Below are 26,672 nucleotides of genomic sequence, written 5' to 3'. Positions count from 1 at the left end.
GAGTAGATTGCTTGTTTTCTGATGGCTTAGCATTCTTTTGGCTTTTCATAAATTCTTTCTCCTCCATCTCCTACCTCCAGAGGGACATGCATACCCCTTTAGAGCGGCCAGAGCAGGTATACATTTTTATAATGGACCTGGAACCACTTCTCCTCTCTTATTGTCTCAGTCTATGGTTTGTTTGGACTCAAAGAACAAAGTTCTTTCTTCCCTTGGGGTGAATTGTCTCTCAGATGAATCTGTCCTTTCTGATGGTTAATTTTTTGGCTCCCTCTAGTGTTTTAGGCATTCCTGTAGATGTCTAATATCCAACTCTTGATACTATTTAAGATCTTTTCTCAGGAGTCTTCTCAGTTCGCATGAAGATCTATCAAGCAAATAGTCATATGAGGGTTTCCATCATGGGTTTCCCATACCTCATCATCTTTTGAGTTTAATTGTCATCCCGTATGACATTTTGATTTCCCCAAAATGTCTGCAGGATGAAAGTGTACACTTCTTGGCATAACATACAGAGTCCTTTAAAATCCAGCTCCTCCTAGTATTCCAATTTTTTGTGTGTGGTACGTGGGCTTCTCACTGCTGTGGCCTCTCCCGCTGCGGAGCACAGGCTCCGGACACGCAGGTTCAGCGGCCATGGCTCACGGGCCCAGCCGCTCCGTGGCACGCAGGATCCTCCTGGACCGGGGCATGAACCCGTGTCCCCTGCATCGGCAGGCGGCCTCTCAACCACTGCGCTACCAGGGAAGCCCTAGTATTCCAATTTTGTCTCATCATTCATCATCATTGTTCTGACTCCTCAAAGTGTTTCCCCACCAGAGCTCGCCTTTCCTGGATGCAGAGCCTCTGTTTGTTTTCTTCTTCTACCCGGAATGACTTTTCTGCGATTCCTGTCCATCAAACTCTTACTGAAACTTCAAGACCCAATTTAAATGTTACCTCCTTGTAAAGCTTTCCCAGGTTCCTCCAGGAGGAGATAATCTCTCTTCCCTCTGTGTCCCTATAGATTTATGTGTATCCTAAGAGGGTGTCAGTATGACATTTGTTATCCTGCATGTGTCTTGCCCAGCAGCTGTGAGCTCCTTGAGCACACAGAAGGAATTCCCTTCTGAGATTCCAATGCTCAGCTCAGTGCCTGCCAAGTGATCATTTTGGGGAAATAAATGAGTGAATGAAGAAATTTTAGCAGTTCGTACACAAAGAAGATTCTCCACCCATAGGCAAAGACTTTGCTAAAGTAGCATCTGCAATAGGAGGGTCTTCAGACTCGTGGACCTTAGTTGATGTCTATACAAGCCAAGGAAGGAATGTCTCACTTAACCTTGGCAATAGTATTTTTTCCACCATGGGTTCTTAAATTAGAAAAGATGACCTAGGGCTTCCCTGGTGGTGCAGTGGTTAAGAGTCCACCTGCAAATGCTGGGGACACGGGTTCAAGCCCTGGTCCGGGAAGATTCCACATGCCGAGGAGCAACTAAGCCTGTGCACCACAACTACTGAGCCCATGCGCCACAACTGCTGAGCCTGCGCTCTAGGGCCCATGAGCCACAACTACTGAGCCCTTGGGCCACAATAACTGAAGCCTGCACGCCTAGTGCCCGTGTGCTCCACAACAAGAGAAGCCACCACAATGAGAAGCCCGCGCACCGCAACGAAGAGTAGCCCCTGCTCACCGCAACTAGGGAAAGCCTGCACGAAGAAATGAAGACCCAACGCAGCAAAAAGAAATAAATTAAATAAATAAATAAAGAAGATGACCTAAGTGATAGAACATATGCTGTGTTCTGGCATGTTTTTATGTACATATAATTATTTTGTTTATTAAGGGTTTCTCCATGAGTGTTAAAACAATAATATTTAGACTTAGAAGTAATCACATTTCCAGAATGCGCTAGGATTCTTCATGTTATCGTTCATTTTTAATTGGATTTGCAAATATATTAATAGCATAGAGAAAGGCGACTATGGCATAATGGCCCTGTAATATGGATGTTAGCTCTTTTCCTCAAGTCCAGGCTTCTGTCGTTGGGTGACCAGGTAGATGGCAGTACCATCTTCTGAGATATTAAAAAGAGAAGAAAAATACATCTGGGGAGAATTAAGCTGAATTTAGTTTTGAATATTGTGGCAGTCATTAATGCTTTTCTCTAAATATGTTCAGTTTTCCATTTTCCAGGCACATGGAGGGATTATACTGACTTCTGGTTGAATGGGGACGTGTGACTAGCTCTGGTTAATAAGTTGTGAAAAAAAATCATGTCGCTTAACTGCCAGTGTGGGATCCTCAGAGCTCCCTCTCTTAACAACTGGCAATCCTCCGTATGGTGCCTGCTCTGTCAACCTGGATCTCCAAGTGAGATCCATGTGGAACAAAGCCACACCAATCCATGGTGCACATATAGCATGAGCGAGAATCACATCTCCTTTTAAGCCGCTGAGCATAACTTAGTCTAACCTGAGTGATACAGAAATGTCAAATGCCTGTGCAACATTCCAGTAGAGAAATCCGATAGGCAGATAGATATATGAGTCTGAAATAGAGGCTACAAGAATAGTCAATGATCTGTTACATGTAAGAGTTCAGATTAGAAGAACACATGAAATTACCCAAGGAGAGTGATACGGCTGTTGTCCTCTCTTAAATAAGCTAGTGCATGACTAAGAAAATGCTCAGTTACTGTCAGCTGCTGTGGACCAAGGATGAAACCCTGGGAAACATTAACATTTAAAGATAATTGAGAAAGAATAAATGAAATATGTCATATAAAGTTACTTTAAAAACATTAAAAGGAGGTTTGAGATTAGGCTGGGATTTCTTTTAGCACTATTAGTGAAAAGATCAATTTTATATAGATGCAAGTAATGGATTAGCAAACAACAGCCAAAAGCCCACTGGTGATGGAATATAACTTCTTCAGGATGCAAGAAAAGCTAACTATGCCGGTCATTTCTCTCTAAAGGTAAATCGCATGCAGGAGTCTGCTCTCTCCCTGCAGACAGATATGAGGTTAGAACAGGTAAGTAATCGTGACGCATCGATCTTCAAGCTGAGAAAACCCATGCTACTCAAGGACTCTTGGCTAAATTCTGCAACAGAAAAAGGGCTGGTGGAGATGCCTTAAGGCCTCAATGAGAGACACCATCCCCAGAAAACCAACAATGATTTGGGGCGGGGGGCGGAGGGTTTGCATTTGTTTTACTCAAAGCCAGAGAAAGACCCTGGCTGATGAAGTAGAGCTTTTCACAGTGAAGGAATAAGGAGAAAGGTGTGAATTGTTTTATATTTTAATCTAAAAATTTCCATCCCCTTAAGTCATTGTTTCCAATCTAATTTATGTCTATGCCATGTTTTAAAAGTTGCAGGAAGCACATTGAGCTAGCACTTAGTTAATTTCTTCCCTATGAAAACCACCACTGAACCATAAGGCCAGTAGCCCAGGAATCCCCATGATCTGTTGGAAACTTCACATCTCAGGCACAATGCTTAGAAACAGAAGTAATTATGAGAATGTCCTACTTCTATTCCCAATCCTGGTGAACCCGCAGGTCTCCCTTTATTTTCTCTGAAAATCAAGCCTAAGTAATTAGCTTTAAGTTTGCTCTCTTTCTCCTAAAACCTCAGTCCTTCAAGGGCAAGATCATCTTCCAATCAAAGAGCAAACCCAACCCAATTTTACACCCCAGCATGAAGAGACAAAAGCGATCTCGAAGGAGTAGAACAAACTTGAGTCCTCAGCTCCTCTCTCAAAAACTCTACTCCCAAAAGAGTGGCCCTACGTGTCTCCATCTTGCCTCTGTTTGGCCCTGAATGACCCCCAGAGTTGGATAGTACCACAGTGGAGATGGCCTTACTGGTGATAGAGAAGCACCTGCTAAGACCCAATTATGCACCAGGTATTACGTCAGGCATTTCACAAACAACCTCCCCAATCCCTGAACAACACTGCAAAGTTGCCTTCCTTATCTCCACTTAATATACCCCAATTCTCTGTGCTCTGGATATACATATTGTCTCATTAAATCCTCACAACACTCTAGACCAGGCATTGTTATTTTTATTTTATGGCTAAAAATAATTGAGTTTCATTGAGAAGTAACTCACCTTGGCTCCTTTACATATTAAGGAGCAAAACGAGAAGTCTCACTTAAGTCTCTGTAATAGGCTTCTGATGACCTAGTCTTAAAAATCCACATGGATAAGGAGTGACTCCATCACTATATATTTGAATATATATCCTTGTCTCTCCTTCTAAATTAGGCAACACTTTGAATATAATTGGAAAAAATAAAACTGAGTTTGGAAAAATTGTGATGATGAATGAATTAGTCATAATGGCAAAACAATCAATTAATCACTAGGGCTATATCTAATTATCAAAGCTGTTCATTAATTCTGAGTTAGTTAATTGTAAAAATATCTAAAAGTTAATATTAAGTCAAGAAAAGATATCATCCAACATTTTTATAATTGAGACATTTTTATAATTGAGACATCTAACATTTTTATAATTGAGACAAAAGATATCATCCAACATTTTTATAATTGAGACAAAGAGATATTTTATCTCTTTATTCTACACTGCATGTGCCAGACTGTCTCACCCCTCACTGTGCCCCTGTTTAGTCTTTTTTATGCTTAGATGTGTTTAAACACCGCCAGCCCCACAGAGCTTGGTCCATGGGTGGGAATAGCTCCTCTCTGGTTTTACACCTGTGTTTAGCTGCAGGCTTTGTCCGTTTCTCATGTGTCTTGTGTCTTCTATGTCCAGTCTTCCCTGGTTTGGTTCAAGGTCACTACTAACTTAGTTGCTCCTCATTCTGTCATTGGCAGGTGTAATCATTTTCTATGGCTGCTGTACAAATTCCCAAGCGCTTAGTCACTTAAGCAATGTAAATTTATTATCATTCAGTACTGGGGGTCAGAAATTCAAAATGGGTTTCATTAGGCTAAATTTAAGGAATCAAAAAGAATGTGTTCCTTTTTTTTTTCTTTTCTTTTTTTTTTTTTTGGATGCTCTAGGGGAGGGTACTAGTAAGGATTCTCCAGGGAAACAGAACCAATAGTATATTGATATAAATATAGACGTAGATATAGATGAGAATTATTATGAAGATTATTATGGCTCACAATCACAGCAGCTGAGAAGTCTCACAATCTGCTGTCCACAAGGTGACCCAGGAAATCTGGTGCTGTAATTCAGTCTGAGTCCAAAGGCCTGAGAACCAGGGAAGCAAAACTTCAGTCCAAGGGCAGGAAAAGACTGATGTCCCAGCTCAAGCACTCAAATAGAGAAAAAAAGAATCTCCCTTTCTGTGGTTTTTGTTCCATTCAGACCCTCATCCACCAATGTGGGTGGATTGATGCCCACCCACAGTTTCAAGGAGGGTGATCTACTTTACTGAGTCCATCAATTCAATTCAAATGCTTTACTGAGTCCATCAGTTCAATCTCATCTGGACACACCTTCACGGGTGAAATAATGTTTAATCTACGCACCCCATGGACCAGTTACATTGACCATAAAAGTAACCTTCACATGGAGAATCCACTTCCTTGCCTTTTCCAGTTTCTTGAGGCTGCCTGTACTACTTGGCTTGTGGTCTCACCCTCCTACTTCAAAGCCAGCAATGGCCAGTTGAGTTTTCTCACATTGCATCACTCTAAGCTGCACCTTCATCACATCTGCCTCCCTCTCACTTGTGATCACACTGGACCAACCCTGATAATCCAGGATAATCTCTGTATCTTAAGGTCAGTTGATTAGCAATCTGATTTCCATCTGCAACCTTAATTCCCCTTTGCCATGTAACCTGTTATATTCACAGATTCTGGGGATTTGGATGTGGACATCTTTGGGCATCCTCTATTCTGCCTACCATAGAAGAGCATGAAAGTGGTGCTATACATGGATAGAGTCATGAGGAGTGGGTAACAGGGCAAGGATGGAGAGTGTAGCATCTCGACTGAGCATGTGGCCTCTGCACTCTGGTGGAACTGAGTTCAGATCTCAGCCTCGCCACTTGCAGCCATATGGAATTCAGCAGGTCACTTCACATCTATGAGCTCAGTTCTATCATCTGTAAAGTACCTTAGTAAAGGTCCCCTAACAACAGAGCCTGAAACATCAGAATAACAATCATAGTACCTACTATTTTTGAGTTCTTACTAAGTGCTCAGTAAAATTGCAGGTATTATTTTGATGACGATGATGATGATGAAAAAAATCGGTCTGAGCTGAAGTTTGGCAAGTCAGCAGTCTAAAAAGTGGGAATGAAACCAAATGATTTTTTTTTTGATGTGGACCATTTTTAAAGTCTTTATTGAATTTGTTACAATATTGCTTCTGTTTTATGTTTTGGTTTTTTCGCTGTGAGGCATGTGGAATCTTAGCTCCCCGACCAGGGATCAAACCCACACCCCTTGCATTGGAAAGCGAAGTCTTAACCGTTGGACAGCCAGGGAAGTCCCGAAACCAAAGGAGTAATATAGCAAAGCACAGGAGCCTGTGGTGATCTTAGTAATAATCATTTCAAACTGACCACAGGACATTTGCTCCAGTTAAAGCCAAGGACAATTTGCCCTGTATCTTTAGATACAGCTAAATTTGCTGTATCTTACCCTACTCTTCCTACCGCTTAGAACTTCAAGACCACTGCTAGCGTCTTACCTGATTCTTCAAAGTCACTGTCCCCTGGCAGCCTCTCAAGATGCATAATGAAGTTCAAGAGCAAATCCAAATCACCAGCGCTCAGGACCTGTGTCTCCAGATGTCTCCTTATCACCTACATGGTTGAGTCGAGGCATTAGCCTTGAAGTGATTTAAAAGACTATCCTCACGTAAAATACGCCCCCTTCATCTTAGAAAGAACACCCTTGTGAAGTAGTTCAGCTAACGGCACATTAAGTGACAGAAACAATTTAGCAACTGTCATCATATAACAAAATAATGTCATCTTGGGTTTCAGGGAGAGACTGACTTACTAGGAGAGAATATCTCAAAAGACGACTCAGACAAGGTAGACAACCGTTTGCTTAAATCAAGTGACAAATGTGAATATCATTAAATAGCTATGGACCCACGCGTATATTTCCTATTTTGTTTTGGGTAACATTCAATGGGTTTCTTATTTTAAAATGTGCCTGTGTGCTAATTTATTTGCTGTGTTTCACCCTGCTCTCCCTGCCTCCCGGGCTCCTGTAAAATACCATAGCACGATGATGAAATCTAAGTCTCTAACGCAGAGGTGATCACTGGTTGAAACGCATGCTGTTCATCTGCTTCGTGTACCTCCCACCTCCACCATGGGCACAACTGAGCAAATCAGCCACAGCATCTTGGTCAATCCTGCTTTATAGGCAGGCACTACAAATCTCGTGAACGACCCACAAGTATCGTCTGTGCAGACCTCCCTGAGCTATAGCATTTCAATGATACACAGGAAGGATTGCCATCAAAGAACAAAGAGCTGCTCACATCTTATGGAAGCAAAATCAGCAGCTGAGGTCGTACAAGGAGCTAGAATATCCTCTCTAAAAAAATCAATTTTTTAATTAATTAAATGCATAGCTAATTAAAATATTTCCCATGAGGTTAAAAAACACTTTCGCCACCACTGTAATCTCAGCAGCTTCTTATTTTCCCAGGTCTTTTTTCTATGCATCTAAATATATCCATTTATACACAAAGAAATGTACGTTATGATCATACATCAGTTGGAGTCTTATAAAACCAAACGGTAGCTCTGAAAGGTTAATGAAAAAAGTGTATGGACATAAGTCCCAAAAAAAGAAGTACAAATGATGAATAAACATATGAAAGTATCCAACCTTTTTAAAATAAAAAATGTAAATTAAAATAAGTTATTATGTTTGGCATCAAATTGTCACAGGTCTGTTATACGAATATTGCCAAGATTATAGTGAGGTGGGTGCTCTCATAACAATGACAGAATAGCAAATTGGTAAAACTTTTCTAAAAGGCATTTTAAAATAGATATCAAGGAACTGAAAATATATTTAGACTTCAGACTTAGTAATTTTGTTATAAATATTTATGTAGTTTTAAATACATGTACATAAATATTCATCTCATTATAATAATAAAGAATTATACTTGATATATACAGTAGTTATAAGGACTCGTCATATGTTATGTGATTTTTGGAGGACGTATAATCCTGAAAAAGAGAGGCTTTTGAAGAATTTTAAGTAATACGAGCAAATGGGTAAAAAAAAAATAAGCAAGAGACAAGTGTATACATACCATGATCCCCATTATGTAAAACACACACACACACACACACACACACGTACAAAACTAAAACTAAAGTGATATAAAATGATAGCAGTAACTATCTTCCTGGTTGTGAGATTGCTGTTGACTTTTATTTCCTCCTTTGTACTTTTTCTAAATCTTGCACATTTTAAAGAGGAATCGTTTTCACAGCTTCCATGATGTCTGTATAGTGTGTGTGTGTGTGTGAGTGTGTGTGTGTGTGTGAGTGTGTGTGTGTGTGTGTGTGTGTGTGTGTGCTGGGGCAAGTATGAAAGCATGAGTATAAGATGACTTCCACCTTTCATAGCTATTCTATACCCTGTGGATGTCCTCAGTACCTCCTGTGACTCACTCTTGTTTTAAGTACCAAGGCAACGTCATCAACAAGTTTCAGTTACTAGCACTGAATCACAACTGTAGCAGCTCTGTTCTTGAATGGTGAACACTTGCAAAGGCTATAAGGAATCCAAGCATTTTTCAAAGGGAAAAGAGAAATGGAAAAAACTTAGCAGAACTGTGCCAACGTAGAATAGTCTAACGTCTGTAGCTGGACCACAATATTTAGTAAATGTCTGCTACGTGCAGGGCATTGCGCTAAATGCATGGGAAAGACAGTGTGCAAAACAGACATGATGTGTTCCCTCAAGGAAAGGAAAGTCTGGAAGGGGAAGGTAGCCATCAATGAAATGATCACACATATAGACACAGAAAGTCAAATAACCACAAATGGTACAAAGTGCTCTCATAGGAGTGCATTACTCCCTACATTACCACAGCCTCTCAAAATACATAGACCTGGTGTGTGTATGTTTGTTTAGGCACATATGAACACTCATGCCAATTTCGGTACCGTTGAGGCCAAGAGTGAGAGTAGAGACATATCTAATCCGAGGATTCTCTAAGAGATAAAATGCTGGGCTCTGGTTCTTCCCTTTTTTACTTCTTTGGTTGTTTCTCAGTGGTGTGAATAGAAAAGCTGGAACCAGAAACTAACTCAACATTTCTTTGCTTGGGACTGGCATGAGCTTGGAATGATAGTGAATTCAGGATTAGAAGACATGGGAATATTTTTGTACTCCCATCAACACAGACTTCCCAGTGCATAGTCAATTGTAAAGTCATTGAGAAGGAAGTTCATAATAAAATTACTTATCAAAACAGGTACATTTATAAGTCGTGGGGATGTAATGTACAGCATGCTTACTATAGTTAATAACACTGTACAGTTAAGTCCCCTACGTACGAACAAGTTCCATCCCGAGAGCACGTTCATAAGTCCAACAAAGTTAGCCTAGGTACCCAACTAACACGATCGGCTATATAGTAGTGTACTGTAATCGGTTTACAGTACTTTTCACACAAATAATACATAAAAAACAAACAAACACAAAAAATAAAGCAAACATTTTAAATCTTACAGTACAGTACCTTGAAAAGTACAGTAGTACAGTACAACAGCTGACATAAAGGGACTGGCATCGAGTGAACAGGCAAGCACCAGCTACATCACTGCTGCTTGCTTCTGGACATCCTGGGCTTGAAATAAAGATACTGTACTCTATACAGCACTATACAGTAAAGTGCACAAAAGCACAACCACTTGTAGAGGATGCACGCATGTGACAATGTATGCCAGACACATGAACTAACTCACGTGACTGGACATCAGAACGCACGTTTGCATCTTTGAAAGTTCACAACTTGAAGGTTCATATGAAGGGGACTTACTGTATTGCCTATTTGAAATTTGCGAAGAGAGTAGATCTTAAAAGTTCTCATCACAGGAAAAAGAATTGTTTTGTAACTACGTATGATGACTAATGTTAGTTAGACTTATTGTGGTGATTATTTCACAAAGCATACAAATATCAAATCATTATGTTGTACATCTGAAACTAATATAATATTATATGTCAATTATACCTCAATTTTAAAAAGGCAAAATAAACAAACAAAAAGGGTACATTAGCTAAAAGTCTTGCCAGTGAACCAATTTTGTTGAATTCAGTTAAGTTGTATTGAGTCATGTGCTGCATGCAAGACCCTGTTTAATACCCTGTGAGCAAATGCAGACATTTATAATACACTCTGCCCTAGAGGAGCAATGATTTGAAACAGAACTGGCAGCAGAGCAAATTACTGTAAAGAAAAATTCACCCCTGCCAGTGTGTCTTAATAAATGTTTTTATCAAATTTTTAATGGGGCCAGATGGAAAGGGATTGCTTATGTAGCCCTGCGACATAATGGAAAATGCAGTTTAATAACGAGTTAATAATGAACGTGTATGGACTAAGCAAAGGCACAGTTCGTTTTTAAGATTTATTAAATGGGAGATTTGACTGTGCCTCTGATTTCAGTGTGTGCACACACGCTTTTAAGAGATGAAAGCTGTGATTTCATTGTTTGATTTAGTCTTCTTGGGAAAAAGGCACATAAAGTTTGTAATACTTGTGTCCCTTTACTGCTTTAGTGTTTGGAGAATGATAAAACTACGAATTTTTTATTTTTTTAATCAGACAGAAACTTGGATCTGGGATGGGATGAAACTGTACATGGAAATGCTCCCGAGACTGGTTTATGCAGGGCATATATGGCTGTCTCTAGGCTAGGGCAACAGGGGAGTTGTCACCCTGGGTTCCATGCTCAGGATACAGGAGCTTTTGATTTAAAAATGTAAAAAGTACACATTTCACAAAATTTAACTACACAAATTAAATTGTACGTAGTTTTACCCAAACACACACATACTAGTCGAGTAGTTCCAAGATCACGCCTTTATAGGGATGGCACTGCACACGTGTACACCAGCAAATTTGAAACGAATGAGAATTCCAAAGACACTGATGGATAAAGTGTACCTCAGAGGAAATTACATTGGATGTTAGGTTGCTTGGCTCTTACATATTAATTACTTATTTTACATATTAATTGCATTTAAAAACTCTGTACTTCCGCATAGCAAAAAAAAAAAAAAAAAAGATGCAAACTAAGGCAGAGGGCCACTGTAGCAGGGTGGGCTCCCTGGGAAGCAGAGGGTGTGGTGAGTAGGGTTCTTGGTATCCACACCTGAGCAAGGGAAGGGAAGGAGGCAGGTTGTACAGAGAGAGATGCTGAGCTGCCCTGCAGTCCAAATGGGCCTCAGATGACCCCGTGGGGCACGCTGCTGGTAAAATAGCCCATCAGAGTCATTCTGAGTTTGGCTGAAATGGCCAAACCTTTATCCATGTTGATTAGTCATTGGATGTGGACCACCAGGAAAAAAGGTTTGACCTTGGGTGACGGAGCTGTCTGCAGCCAGGTGAGGCAATCCCTGGAGAGCCTACAGGGGAAGACATGAGCTGGCAGCACACTCAACAGGTGGGGGAAAAAGTCCTCCCTTGAATTCCCTGAAGCGGGGACCTGGGCCATGGATCATAGAGCCTGTCCACGAGAGACCTGCGGCAAATGCTGCTACACAGCAAGTAATTCCCTGAGGGTTTTCTCTCAGGGAGTTAGCAGGCTGCATGGCAGAACTTCCTTCCAGATGGTAATGCAAACCCTCCAAAATGGGGCTCCTATTCGAGGCCTTTTCTCCTCTTCTCTCCAGGAGCAAAATGCAACCTTGTAAATCTTCAAACATGTACAACAACACAACTCAGGGCAGTGGCATGGAACTGGCAAATCAAGGAGAAAACAGGCCACCTAATTATACATCTTTATTTTATAAATGAGGACACTGGCCTCCTAAGAGGTTTTGGATAGTCATTCATTTATTTAACAAATTTACTTACTGTCTCCTCTGTGCCAGGTGTTACCAAAATGCTTGTGCTTAAAGCTAATAAGGTAATCTTTGCCCTTCACAAAATATATCTTCTCGTGAAGGTGACTGTCACATAAAGAGGCTATTACAATATAGCACCATCAGAAAGTTCCTGCTTGAACCCAGCCTAAGGGCGTGGATTCCTTAGTAACCCAGGGCTTGACCCCAGTCAACTTGCTGTGACGACTAGAAAGGCATTTCAGAACCGACTCTTTATTGGTAAGGCCTTTGAAAGTCAGGGCTTACTATTCAAGAGGACTGGGATGTATTAATCTCAACTGCAGTCTCTGTCACTTGTCTTTTACGTGTGAGTTACATGGAAGAATTATAACCTTTGAATGATTTACAACTATTGAGAAGCAGCGTAAGTTTACTTTAAACTAAAATTAAAGCACCCTTTGATAAACTTCTTTAAATCATTACAGAGCATCAGCTAGAAAAATTCCTGAATCCTTTTGACCTTTAAAAATACCTACAGCTGGATGCTGACTTTACAGATTACTATCACTTTCCCTTTTGCAAATAAAAAGAGCTATGTAAATGTCAAGGGGAAATTATTTCTGAAAACTGGGCACTTTGCAAACAACGTATATGCCAATAGAGGTCACCTCTTGGAAATTTTGAAGAGGGGTCCCCAAATGTGGAAGCTAATTTTTGTATCCAAATTAGTAATTTTGATAACTCTTCACTTCAAGCTAGCACTTCTTTTTATTTGTTTGGAATTTCCAATTAAGAAAAATTCACCTTTATTCCAGGACTTAAAATCATTCTCAGCCAGCATCAGAGAGAAAATTCTAAAACTCTATAAGTTTGAAAAAAGTACTAGTATAGGTGAAGTGGTTACCTGAGATTCTGAAACCATATTCTATTTGAGATACATTTTGAACTTTTTGGTTAAGACACATCACCAGATTTCTACAAAATATTATTATTTATTAAGGTTTCTGGGAAGAACTTTGTAAAAGTGTCTGTTTCCCCTAGTGCTGTTAATATGAATTGAAACTCATTTCAGTGAAGCGCCCTTTACGATTACGTGTGAGATGAACATGTATAAATAACACTTTATAAATAAACTGTGAAAATGTGATCATTTTCAGAGGCAGTGAAATCTCATTAGGCCTTTTTTTTTTCTTCTTGGATATGTGGGTGACAAAACGTTCAAAATTCTTAAAGGTTAAATTTGTGACTTTGGCAGATTCATTAGAGATGGAAATATCTCCTCAGGAGGGGTAGGTGAAAATTAAAAGAGGCAAAGGCATAATAATTGATGGTCTCTCTGGGGAGATCGATAGCTTACTGCTTCCTATACCAGTGGCGCCAAGTCTGTAATGCCTTTGTGCCTTCTCTGTTTTCCACTGAAACTACACCCCGTTTAGAAAAAAATTTAGAGGAATCAGATAAAAGGATATTGAATCGAGATTGGTCTTATTATAAAACCAAGGGTCAATCCAGTGTTGACTGGCCAAAGATGAATATAAAATGCAAAGGAAGCCCGTTGCTGTGGAGTTAGGAAAGACAACAGGTACCCTGTGGCATTAACTGGGCACCTGCATTGCACAAAAGATCACCAACTGCAGGGGACTGAGCTGAGCCCACGGGCAGGGAGGGGAAGCAGCGTGGTTCACGTGCCTCCCGTACTTCAACCGTCATCCATGTCTGCAGAATCGGCAATTCTGAGACACAAAACCCTCAACTTGCCCATGCTGATCTTAGCAATAAAAATCCTTATTTGTTTAAAAGTACACTTTGCACTTCTATTTTCATCTGAGGATTCCAAATAGCTTTCTGGGGAGCGAGGCACGATTCATTCCACTTTACATGATTGGGTCAAGGTCTTAACCAGAAGCCATGGTTGCCCTACACATCCAAGTTCAGTTTTGCTGCACAGAGAGATACATGTTGGAGAGAATTTTTCTTTAATGAGAATGCTAAGAATGAATACCCAGAATCCTTTCTCTGCTTTTTCCCTGTTGAAGTTAGATTCATTCAGTAGGACAAGGATAAATACTGTACAGTTATGTCAACTGAACTTAGTCTGAAAATGCACTTTGTCATTTCTGCCCTGCCATGGATGTTTAATAAAATAGAGGATTCTGGGCTGGTTTTCCACAACATATACAGACCTGATAAATAGGGTGGTACTTCCTCTTTCTTTATCAAAAGAGACTTATTTCAGCTAGCCAGCAGGAAAAAACCTAAATGTATAGATGCAACATAACCCACATTTGCTCTTTTAAACAGATTGTTCAATGGCTCTAACAGTCTGAAAGCACAACCATGTATTTGGAGATGTGCCCAGAATGTGTGACTTACCGTCCACGGGAGGTGATGGGAGCACCTGATCGAAAGGGAATTGTCTAGGTCTGTTAAAATAGATAACCAACAAGGACCTATTATAAAAAATTTTTTTAAATATTTATTAAAAAACAACCCCCCTCCCAAAACAAAATAGATAAACAACAAGGACCTACTGTATAGCACAGGGAACTCTACTCAATATCTTGTAATAACTTATAATGGAAAAGAACCTGAAAAAGAATATATATGTGTGTGTATATATATATATATATATATATATATATATATATATATAAAAACAGAGAATATATATATATATGGAACCATATCTCTTTCTCGTACACCTGAAACTAACACAACATTGTAAATTAACTATAATCCAATTAAAAAAATGGTTTAAAAAAAGAAAAAAAATCATCTAGTCCTTCATGAGCCCAGGGACACACACTGAGGGATGCGGAGGAGGAGGGTGAAATAAACCAACGTTCAGTGGAAGCTTCTTGACAATGACAAGAAGGTGAAATTTTTTTTTTTTTTTTTTTTTGCGGTACGCGGGCCTCCCACTGCTGTGGCCTCTCTCTCTTTGCGGGGCACAGGCTCCGGATGCGCAGGCTCAGCGGCCATGGCTCACGGGCCCAGCCGCTCCGCGGCATGTGGGATCCTCGCGGACTGGGGAAGGAACCCGCTTCCCCTGCATCGGCAGGCGGACTCTCAACCACTTCGCCACCAGGGAAGCCCAAGAAAGTGAAATTAAAAAGCGGATTTAGAGCCACCAAAATGTCTGACCTCCTCTGTTAATGAAAGGTGATTATCACAGATAATAATACTTAGTGATATTTAAGTAAAAAATAGAATCTACTAAAAACCTATTTAATTATTCATAAAATAGCTGAGAAATGATTATACTGGGATAGTAATATATCATTGTTGTATGTTTTATTAATAATAAGTTATAAAAATGGATGAATTTGTCATTTCGAATAAAGAAATCAATTGCAGACCCAGAGGTTTCTTTATTCGCCTCTGGGTGATTCAAGGTTTAGAAATAAAAGGCTATAGAAACAGAGGACACAAGGCTTTTATCACCCTCTAAATTTAGGGCTTTGACTGATAAGGGCTCTGAGTGTTATAACCCAATGCAATTCCACCTACAAAGTGCTAAAGTTAAATTGCCACTTATTTGAGGTCTCTGAGATAGCGTGTTTCGTTCTTACTTTGTTTTATTTGATCTATTTCCTGGGAGCAAGCTTGGTCCTACAGGGAAAAATATTAAAGTTGCCTCTATACTCTGATATGAAAACTGTGACCAGCCCTGCTTGGGAAAACAGATCCTACCTAGCAAGTTTTATTGGACAGACATCTGTCCCATGACATTAAGTATGGCTAAAGAAGAAAGCTTCAGTTTAAAATGTGTAAATATAATCTGACAAAAAATTGGGGGCTCTGTCTCACTAGCACCTTAGGAGGAATTATCTTCTGGAGTTAAGGTGCTGGTTTCTTGATGGCGGAACGGGAACAGGAAGAAAGATAAAGGCCAACAGAAAGCAACAACTTGGCATTCCTCGATGAAGAAAAACCATAGAGGCAAACCAGATTTCTACTAATATTTGCTAGAGTCAGGCCTGCATGCAAGAAACTCGGTTTTAAAAGTTTTTCTTCTGATCCAGATCCATCCTCAGCTGCAGCAGACAGAAGATGAAGGTGGGAAAAAGAAGGGAAAAAAAGGAAGTGAGAAGATGCACAGGAAAATCATGAGTGCTGAATCTTCAAGATGTGACAAACCAGAAATTGTGTGAGGACCTCCTGAGCTACAGTCTCCCCTCTGATTTTGGAAGGGAGGAGAAGAACAGTTTAGGAGAGACCAGAGGACTTTCTCATTTAAAAATAATGTAGCACCTCCTAACTCTAAGATATTGCTGGGAAAATGATGATCATTTGCCTTAGAACCAGCCAAAGTGAGGTTGAATATTCCAGCAGTAAGATCCCACACTGCCAACAAGTGTCAGCAAGGATTTGGAGAATAAGAAACCCTCCTACACTGTTGGTGGGAATGTAAATTGGTGCAGCCACTATGGAAAACAGTATGGAGTTCCTCAGAAAATTAAAAATAGAACTACGATACCATCCAGCAATTCTACTTCTGGGTATTCAACCAAAAAAAAAAAAAAAAAAAAGAAAACCGTAACTTGAAAACATACATGCATCCCCGAGTTCATTGCAGCACTATTTACAAGAGCCAAGATATATAAACAACCTAAGTGTCCATCAATGGATAAATTGATAAAGAAATTGTGCTATATACATACATTTTTTTCCCAATAGAATATTATTCAGCCATAAAAAATAATGAAGTCTTGCCATTTGTGACAACATAGGTGGATTTGGGGGCATTGTCCTAAGTGAAATAAGTCAGAAACAGAAAGACAAATAATGTAAAATCTCTCTTATGTGTGAAATATATATATATATATAAAACCAAGCTCATAGATACAGAGAACAGATTGGTGACTGCCAGGGTTGGGTAGGCAGGGGGTGGGAAAATGGGTGGAGGGTCAAAAGTAAAAAGAAAAAAGATAAAAAAGATTCCCCACTGCTTTAGGTATATTACAGTTCCTATATTTAAAAAAATTTTTATTTCACATAGTTTACCACAAATGCAGTTTAACATATTGTTGTCTGTTTAGAGCTCACTGTTTTTCCGAATCCTCATCAAACAGCAGGGTTAAAGAATTTCTGCAAAGCACCTGCATTATATAGCAGAAAAACCCTTGATCTTAGAAGCAGAAGAGCTAAGCTTGTGTGATTGCAGCTAATTAGCTTTGTACATTTTTGTAATTCTTATAAACTCACTGAGTCACCCATAATGTGGGGAAAATCAGATAATATATGAAAGTATTTTATGAACTGTAAAGCAATAAATAATTTTGTATCCACATTAAGGTTTTTTTTTTTAGTTAACATCAAATTGGACCTGGCATTGAACTGAACATTTAATGTTAAGTATATGTTATAAAAGTTGGGTTCTACCTAGTTACAACATAGCCTACAACAGAAAGGGGAAATTCAGTCTCTAATTCTGGCTTTAACCTGCGGACACTCCTTCCTAGAGTGGGATGACACGGGCAACATGGTTAATCCAACCTGTTTCCAAGAATAATAGTAATCCCCACTTTCAAAAAACTAACTCTTTAGAATGGAAAATTTCAACACATGGAATCGTGTGTTGGTGTCTTTGAGGGGGCATTTTTACTCCATAACCTGTTCTGAAAAAATTGAGTGATAAAAGGTAAGGCAGGTGGGAAATCAAAGTAGCATCTCTATAACTGGAATGAAGTTGGGAGAACATAGTTTAGTTGGAGAACCTAATATGTCTGCTAGCCAAATCCTGGAATTAGAAACACTTACCCACCCAAGTCAAAAGAGTAGGTCACCGGGGTAGCCCTTTTATGTATGCCCAACTTAATTCTTCAAACTTTACTAGTAGAACAAATCGCTACACCGCTGCCACCTTGGGGCGAAATGAGTAAAAGGCAGAGAGAGGCCAGGAGTTACACTTAATCGTGTTCCCTTCACAAGAAGGAAACATCAAGAGTAGTGAAAAAATATTCCTCATAACATTTCCCATTTTGATCTCTTAATTCTTTGGGCTTTTCTCTCAATCTCTAGTGGAGAGGGGACCAGCAATCTTTCGAGACATTTCTGTTCTCATCTTTTGGACATTTCCCAGAATAACCACTGCTCCTCCAATAATAAAATTTATAGGTATAATTCACTAATAAAATCCAACAACATTGATGCATTTGTTTGCTAGGGCTCCTATTCCAAAGAATCACAGATGTAAGCAACAGAAATTCATTTTCTCACAAATAGGAGGCTAGAAGTCTGAGATCAAAATGTTAGCAGCGTGAATGAAACATCTTGCCTGCCATGTCAGTAAACAAAAGATGTTGCAGCCATCAAGTCACTGCAGCCACCCCCAACGGTGCACCCTTAGGGGACTCAGGCTGGGAACGAACAAGATCTTGGCCCCAGATAGTTGAGGTGCATAACAAAGAGATGATTTCAGTGAGTCCAGACTCTTGCATCTTCCCCTACATAGAAAGTGCTCAATTCATTAACTTGAGATGTCTGGTTCTCTTAATGAATGGTACTCTTTTGATGTTCCAACTACCTGGTCTTCGTTGCAAAAACCCCTATATATCCTGGCTCTTCCGTTACCTCTTTGGAGCCGTCCCTCAGAGCTATCTGAGAAACTGTGCTTGAAGTCCTCAGAAAGCCTGTCAAATAACACATCATTCTCAGCCTTTAGGTCGTGCTTTTTTTTTTTTTTTTTCTTTTCTTTTTTTTCCAGTTGCTAGCAGGGTTGGTTTCTGCAGTTTGTTTCTTCTGAGGTCTCTCTCCTTGACTTGCAGATGGCTATCTTCTCCTTGCCTTCACCTGGCTTTCCCTCTGTACCTGCCTGTGTCTTAATCTCTTCTTTTATAAGGACACCAGTCAGATTGGATTAGGGCTCACTATAATGACCTCACAGGTAATTTTTTTTTTTTACATTACCTCTTTAAAGACCCCATATTCAAATGCAGTCACATTCTGAGGTACTGGGAGTCAGGATTCAACATGTGAATTTTGGGAGAGACACAATTCAACACAGAACAATTTAGGTACTCCAGATTTTAATATGAACCCCTCTTTCAATTTCAAATTTCTAAGGAGAATGTAATGTTACATTTCATTGCAGTTTGAAGCCCAAAGACTTTAAACTATCTTGCCCTGTGGACTTAGAAGTTTAAAGTCCAAAGTTTAAAGTTCTTGTTAAATTAAACCAAGGACTGTCCTCTCTAATGTGTTCTTTTGCTCAGTCCAGCGTATAAAAGTCTCCATGTCTCGGTAGAGTTAGGGCTTTGTCAGCAGCTGCAGTCTGGGCTTTCTCGAACTGTGTGTAGTTTCTTCAGGGCCTCGGGAATGATAACATCAAGAGTCTCATCTCCTTCATGTTTTTATAGAGTCCAGGGAATTAATAGGAAATGCAATTTTATAGGATCTCACACCCACCAAATTTAGAAAACATGCCAAACCACAGTCTCTAGAGCAGGAAACAATTATGTTTCCATGACCTAGAACTTAGTTTGGTAGAAGGCCGTAGTAGATACTCAACGGTACCTGGGAGATAAAGGAAAAACAAATATATCCTTAGTTTCAGCTTTGACAGGATGCCAGTAGATGCCAGTTTTGCAGAATCTACAACTTGTAAAGAAGGTACCTTGGGGAAATTCTCCCAACAAGAGGTTGAATTTGGCCTTATCAATACAGCCTCCACAATGTCCATGCAGACTTATGCCTACATGCCTTTGCTAGGGCTCAGAGCCCCTTTTTAAGACCTAGTGAGCACCTCGATAGAAACTTCTATAATATTGGGTTGGCCAAAAAGTCTGTCTTATGGAAAACCCCAAACGAAGTTTTTGGCCAACCCAATACTTGCCTGGGGACAAAGTCACCACAAGCTGCAAATAAAAGTCAAACACCAGGGCTTCCCTGGTGGCGCAGTGGTTGGGAGTCCGCCTGCCGATGCAGGGGACGCGGGTTCGTGCCCCGGTCCGGGAAGATCCCACATGCCGCAGAGCGGCTAGGCCCGTGAGCCATGGCCGCTGAGCCTGCGCGTCCAGAGCCTGTGCTCCGCAACGGGAGAGGCCACAACAGTGAGAGGCCCGCGTACCGCAAAAAAAAAAAAAAAAAAAAAAAAAGTCAAACGCCAAAATACTGTGCAGCCTAAACTTAAATCTCTTGTGGGTGAAGAACTTAAATGCCAGCCCAATATAGATTACTACACATCCCCAACATCTGAACTTCCTGCCCACATGTTAAAAAAGGCACACACACTAAAAAACGCCACAAAGCCCAAAGCCACAGTTCTGGCACCATCAAAAACCTCACCATATGCATACTTTCCCCACAAATTCCCTCAAAAATAAACTCATTCAACATTTATGTAGCTAATATTTTGTAACTTTTAATTTCATATTTACAGAAAAGTTATAAGAATAGTACAAAGAACTCTCGAGTGCGTGTATATTAAATATGAGACATATACTATTGATAATGTATATATTAGTGATATGTATGTGACACCACAGACGCACACACACATCACAGATTCACCAGTTGTATTCACTTTGCCCCATTTGTTCTATAATTCTTTGTGTATGTATGTATTCTTATCTGATCCAATTTAGAATAAGTGGAAATATCAAGTCCTTTTACCCATAAGTACAGTGTCATTTAAGTTAAGCAATCTAATGTTGATAAAACTTTATTATGTAGTTCAAATCCATATTCAACTTTTATCAACTGCCCCTTTATAGCTTTTATTCCCTTGGTTCAGAATCAAATTTAAGATCATAAATGTTTGTTTAACATTTCTTAATCTTAAAGAATCCCTCAGTTATTCTTTGTCTTTTTGCCTTTGATGTTTCTGAAGAGTACAAACCAACTATTGTGCAGAATATCTCTCAATTTGTGTTTGTCTGATGTCTCCTTATGAGTAAATCTAGGTTATACATTTTTGACAGGAACATGCCCATCATCTTTGCCACATTCTACTCATTCAAAGCAAGTCTGTAGGGACAGTCAGCACCCATGAGTAGGAGACTGTAAGAGGGCATGAATTCCAGGAGGCAGGGAATTTTGGAGGCCAACTCAGAAGTCTGTCTATACCCCTCTCTGAAATATTGTTGCTTTATAGCAGTAATAATAGCAGGCTTTCTTGCCTAGCTTCTGATTCTAGCGTTTGGCCATTTGGAGTAATATTTGTAGTGTGTCTTTCCTAAATATAGTGTTTATCCATCCCCATATAACCTAGAGTTTTTTAATTAAAAATATCTGCTCTGTTCTATTAAATAATTTTTTGGTGTCTATTAATCTAATTATATGCCTTTTCCTTTCACTTTAATGAGCTGAATTGCACTGACAGATTTCCTGATAATAAAAAGAATCCTTGCATTCTTGGAATATATTCTAGTTAGTCATAGTGTATTAGTCCTTTGCTACACTGTTGGATTTTATTTGCCAATATTTTAGTTATAATTTTTACACCTACATTTAGTACAGATGATTGTTTACAGCTTTCTTTTATGTACTATTGCTATAAAATTTTGATATTAAACTTGAGCTGGATTTAAGGAACCATGGAGTGTTCCATCTTTTTCTGGGGTTGAAAATAGTTTAACAAATGATAGAATCATCTGTTTTTTTAATGATTAGATAAAATTCAGCTGTGAGGCCATCTGGTTCTGGAACCTTTTTAATGAAAGTTCTTTAATCACCTTTTCAATCTCTTCTATGGTAATTGGTCTAATCATGTTTTTTATGTATTAATTTAATTTGGGTATTTTATATTTCATCAGGAAATCTCCTATTTCTTCTACATATTTTCAAATTTGTTGCCTTGGAGTTGCAGGTATTGTTTTATAATTCTTATTTTCACATGACTATTATTATTATCATCACAAATTAAATGATCACATTCCTACTTGCTTTTCCACCCCTCCTTTTGCGATCAAAATAGACACCGAAGTCCTTCTGGGAATAAGGTAGGGGATAAATATTCATACATATACATAGAGGCTTAAATGCATTAGTGAATCAACTGCAACACCCTGGTCCATGCCATCCAATTCCTAGCACTTAAGGGAGCACTGGTAATTACTGACTGAATGAATCATCTGCTGTATTAGTGAGCTCAGGATGCCATAACAAAATACCACAGACTGGGTGGCTTAAACAAGAATTTATTTCGTAAAGTTCTGGAGGCTGGGAAGTCCACGGTCAAGGTGCTGGACAATTCAGTTCCCTGATAAGGGCTCCCTTTCTGGCTTGCAGATGGCTGTCTTCTTGTTGTGTCCTCCCATGGCAAAGAGAGAGAGAGCAAGCTCTCTGGTATTTCTCCTTCTAAGGGCACTAATCCCATCATGATGGCCCCACTCTCCTGACCTCATCTAAACCTCATTACTGTCCAAAGGCCCCATTTCCAAATATCATTACCTTGGGGGTTAGGACTTGACTTGTGAATTTGGGAGGGGGGCACAATTCAGTCCATAGCACCTGCTATGGTAGTACCAAATACTCATGTTGTGGGTTTAATTGTGTCCCCCAAATAGATATATTCAACTTCTAACTCTTGGTACCTGTGAATGTGACCTATTTGGAAATAGGATCTTTACAAATGTAATCAAGTTAAAATGAGGTCATAGTAGATCAAGGTGGTCTCTAACCCCCAGTGACGGGTGACCTTATAAGAAAAGGGAAACTGGGATACAGACACAGACAGGAAGAGAATACCATGTGTCCATGGAGGCAGACATTGGAGAGATCTCTGTTCTCCTTGACCATAGCCCTGAACCCTTCAGTTTAATTCCTACAGATAAATAAACACTTCTCAAATGTTACTCACATCATGTCACTTTTTTGTTAAAAAAATGACCCCAATGAGATTCCATTTTCTCTCGCTATCACTAAATTCTTGCCTATCTTGTTTTTGAGTTCCCAAACAATCATATACATTTTTTTCACATTTTTCCTTTTCTAATTGGGTTGAACTCTTTCCTGTCCAGACATATGCCATGTCCTCTTCTGCTTTCAAGGTTTTTTCCCTTCTTGCAGTTTCCTCTACCATCCTGCTTTGTAAATGTCATGCTCCCTTTGAGGTCAAAATCAAAGTGGAAATCACACTTTTCATTCATTCTGCCAACACTTCTCATCTCCTCTCCTCTGAATTTATAGAAACGTTGGAATCAATACCTCAAAATTTTGCTCCTTATTATGTATCACTTGTTTTATCTGTGCTTATCTTGACGGCTCCTCTTTGAGGTGAACACCATTTCATACTTCTGAGGCTCCCTCAGGCCTACAGCAGTGATAAGATATGCAAGAAAGACTTTCTAATTAATTTGTAACCTCCACATGCATACTAATTTCACCCACCACGTGCATAATAAATATTGCATTTCAATATATATGCATCCATCCTGGCCAAAGACGACACTGTTCGACCTACTCCATTCATAGTGCCTCTGACCTAAATTTTTCCCCACTTGAAGAAAACGAAGAGGAAACGAAGCTTCATTTAGTCGACATGCAGAATAAGAGCTGGGACGTGAGGATGATCCAGGGGGTCATTTGCAAGTGCTCTGCTTTGAAGAAACATAGAGGTTTTTTTTTTTCTTTATAAATTTTTTTTCTTTATAAACTTTTTTTCTTTATAAATTTTTTTTCTTTATAAAATTCTTTATAAATTTTTTATAATTTAACACAATAATCCATTATAGTCAGAAAGCATGATAAGGAAAGAGAAATTCTCTCCTGTCATCCACGGACTCATTTATTGGTCCCTTTTGTCTTGAGAGCTACCTCATGGGACATCTGAGCTCTCTGCCTGTTCCAGTCTCTGCCTTTGACAATTCTCTAGGGGAGTAATTCCGTATCTGGACTTTCTCTTTGCTTCTCCCCATTGACAGTCCCAATTACTGGCGGTCTCAAGTGAACCCCACGTGCCCATCTATCTTGGTTTGTGCTGCTCTAACAGAAATACCAGCGACTGGGTGGCTTACAGCAGAAATTTATTTCTTACGGTTCTAGAGGTTGGGAAGCCCAGGATGAGGTGCCAGCAGATTTGGTTCGTGGTGAGGGCCCTCTTTCTTGTTTACAGATGCCTTCTCACTGCTTTCTCACATAATACAGGTCACCTCTCTTTTCTATTTTTATAAGAGCACTAATCCCCTCGTGAGAGGTCCACTCATGACTTACTTCCCTCCCAGAGGTTCCACCTCCAAACACCCTCACACTGAGATTAGGGCTTCACTATGTGAATCGGGGAAGACACAGACATTCAGACTGTAGCACAGCTCTCATTTAATTTAATTGCATAAACTACGACCTTCTTTCTGATTTATCTCCTAGCTTTCTCCTCTTTGCTCAACCAGCTCTGGCCACACAGTGAATTTGCTGCTCCTCAAAGAAGGCCAAGAACACATGAGTTCTCTCTGTGTAGAATGTTCTTTCTCTAGACGGACTCATGTCTCACTCCTTACTTCATCCAGGTCTCTGCTCAGATGTCACACCCTCTGTTTTAAAATATAGTACATTCATAGACAATGTGAGGTATGGTAAGGCCAACAGATCAGGAAACACTGCCGTGGAAAGGATAGTTTGCTGCTTGCAGTTGTCACGAAGAGGGGGCATGTCATACATGCTGGGCCCCCCGGGGAACCACCAGGGTCAGCCATGATACAGGGAAGGTGCTGTGGGCAAGAGCCTATACTGTGATTTCCATGGAAAAGACAGGAAAAGCAGAGTTAGGACTGGCTAGTGTGAATAATTTCAGTGAACTCTGCAACGTAGGGGCTGTCGTTAGTTGTCTGGTTCCTGGTCCTGGAATGATTAGGGCAGGTGGATAGTGGTCCAGGGTGTGAGAGCCCAGTAAAGGAGGTGATTGGGGTGTGGGCTCTGGACTGGTTGGTTTACATTTGAAACACACACATGGGAGAGCTGTTTACTATCTCTAGGAATTGGCTAACCGAGAGAGGTAGTCCCTACAGGGTCAGGAAGACCTCCAGATGTCAAACCTTCAGAATACAGAAGATAAAATAAACGGTTACTACAATCCTCAAAGAGGCCTTCCCTGACATCCTCAGGGGGCATCCTACACTCCATCATCAGTCTCTATTCTCTTCGCCTTTATTTGTCTTCATAGCACTTCATAGAATACACCTGACGGGTATTTGTTGTATGTCTTCCTCCACCAGAATATAAACTGTATCAGAACTTATATGCCATAAGGTTACTTACTACTGTATCTCCAGTACATGCAAGGGCTTAGATCTGTTCCCAGCCCACAGTTCACGCTCAACAAATCTTTGCTGAATAGATGCATAAATATGCTATAAAGAGGTCCATACATCTTGGAATATAATTTTCAGGGATAGCACTATATGTGGATTCTGTATCACCCCAAATTACATGGACGTAAAGATGATATACTCTAGAAAAATCGCTGGATAAATGCAAAATGGCTCTAGTAAACAGAGACTGACATACAAAGTATATATAATGCATTTGAATAAATTTTTTTCAGGAAATATGAGAATGAAAAAGCAGTATTTCTAAATTAAACAAAACGATGATATATATTATACAATTGTCTCTGAGTTTATAATACATATGAAGCACTATTTAATATGTAATTAGCATGTGTATAACTAAATTAACATACTGAAATTTAACAACTTCATCTACATCTGTAAAACTGTATCTATTCAAGTGGGTCAGAAAAGTATCCTTGAGAAAATTACCTTATATTCGGGGTTGCTCTATATTCAGGCCTACAAAGTGTTCTTTCAGTCTACTTAATTTGGGACTGTGTTAATGTCAAGGCAATGTCAAAGAGTGTTTGCTAGAAAGCCATTAAAAAGAAGAGAAGACAATACTGTCCAAAGTAAATTAGTGTCAGTCATGGAAACATAAGAGATATAGAACCAATGCCATGTCTCCTTTTCTGTTCTCATCTTCGAAGAGAAAAAAGATTGGTTCTCCTTCATGCAAAGAAGCTACAGCAGAGGGCAGCAGAAGCAGAGATCACTGGGAGAATGAACTGAAGCTTCTAAGAAGAGAATTAACTTCCTTTCAGTAATAACTATGCAAGTACTTAAAGAACTCTCCTTGAGGGCTTCCCTGGTGGCGCAGTGGTTGGGAGTCCGCCTGCCGATGCAGGGGACGCGGGTTCGTGCCCCGGTCCGGGAAGATCCCACATGCCGTGGAGCGGCTGGGCCCGTGAGCCATGGCCGCTGGGCCTGCGCGTCCAGAGCCTGTGCTCCGCAACGGGAGAGGCCACAACAGTGAGAGGCCCACGTACCGCAAAAAAAAAAAAAGAAAAAAAGAACCCTCCTTGAAAGTCCTGGAGGGAAGAAAGAAGGCCCTAAAATGCCGAGTCTTGGGGGAGCCTGAAAGAATGATAGCACCGCCATTCTGAGAAAAGGAGAAAGGTTTGAGAGGTGGAGTATCTGATAACTGGTCCATATATTTTGAGTTTGAAGTGATCGCAGAACATCCAAGAGGTTCTGAGAAGGGAGTGAGTTGAGCCAGACTGAAGGTTCTCAGACATAAATGCACGTTAGGATCTGTAGAAATTTCCGCGGTAGCAATCTGTCCCTCTTCCCCAGAAACTCTGATTCAGTTGATCTAGGGTGAGGCCAGGGCAGCTGTTTAAGTGACCAGGCTTAGAGCTGCAAATCTCCTGCGTAGAGACAGA

The 26,672-nt window shown here is 39.9% G+C and overlaps 1 long non-coding RNA gene across 1 annotated transcript in view; it reads right to left on the bottom strand.

Moving 5' to 3' along the window:
- Positions 1-4,973: 4,973 nt before the first annotated feature.
- Positions 4,974-26,672, bottom strand: part of LOC137211161 (uncharacterized) — a 42,526-nt gene continuing 20,827 nt past the window's right edge. The window contains exons 2-3 of the long non-coding RNA XR_010936929.1: positions 6,669-6,783; positions 4,974-5,216 (exon numbers count right to left, since the gene is read on the bottom strand). This is a non-coding gene — a long non-coding RNA (uncharacterized lncRNA). The remainder of the gene's footprint in view (positions 5,217-6,668; positions 6,784-26,672) is intronic.

The sequence above is a fragment of the Pseudorca crassidens genome, chromosome 18 (genome assembly GCF_039906515.1).
Source record: "Pseudorca crassidens isolate mPseCra1 chromosome 18, mPseCra1.hap1, whole genome shotgun sequence".
Lineage (NCBI taxonomy): Eukaryota > Metazoa > Chordata > Mammalia > Artiodactyla > Delphinidae > Pseudorca > Pseudorca crassidens.
Note: the sequence above shows the minus strand (reverse complement) of the source record. Positions and strands in the feature narration are given on the sequence as shown.